This window comes from Megascapheus bottae, unplaced genomic scaffold (assembly GCF_031878675.1).
Source record: "Megascapheus bottae isolate mThoBot1 unplaced genomic scaffold, mThoBot2.hap1 HAP1_SCAFFOLD_74, whole genome shotgun sequence".
Taxonomy (NCBI): Eukaryota; Metazoa; Chordata; class Mammalia; order Rodentia; family Geomyidae; genus Megascapheus; species Megascapheus bottae.
Window position 1 is genome coordinate 122,501 of NW_028327284.1, and position 785 is coordinate 123,285.

Genomic DNA, 785 nt, shown 5'->3' on the forward strand with positions numbered 1-785 from the left:
AGGCAGAAGCAATGAATGAGCACTTACAGAATGTAATTCCATGTTAAATTGAAATTCCTAGTACAAGAAAGAGAACATAGACATTTGGGTTTCCATGTAAAGATTTGATGATGATGATCTTGATCAAGGGTGCAGCTGTTCTTTCACCTACCTGAGACAGGATAGGTATGTGCAGAGTGGTGTGAACATACATCCTAACTCGGTATAGCAGTAAAGATTCCACTTATGGGAATAAATAAAGCTAACCGTGGCTTTGGCAGTAACATGGTAATCTCTTGAGTTTCCTAGAGAATTTTTCCCACTCTTTCCTATGTCATGCTCTTCTCAATGGAAAGAATGGCAGTTGGTGACTGTGGTTCACTCTTATAATTTTAGCTAATCTGGAGGCTGAGATCTGGAAGATAGAGGTTCAAAGACAAAAGTGGGCTTTTAGAAAAGTCTTTAAAAATCCATTATCAACTAATGAGCAAAATAGCTGGGCAGGAGGTGTGGTTTGAGTGGTAGAGTGCCAGCTGTGAACCAAGCATGAGACTATGAGTTCAAGCCCCAGGTCTGGCAATAATTTTTTTGAGGGCGTCCAATCCTGGGACTTAACTCAGGACCTGAGCATTGTCCCTGAGCTCCTTTTGGATCAAGGATAGCACTCTACCACTTGAGCCACAGTGCCACTTCTGGCTTTAACTAAAATAAAATTAATCATTCAGATACCAGAAGTGGAGCTGGATCAAACTGGCTTGCAATGGACTTTGGAAAGTAGCCCTGTGTCAGCATCAAGGCCCTGAGTT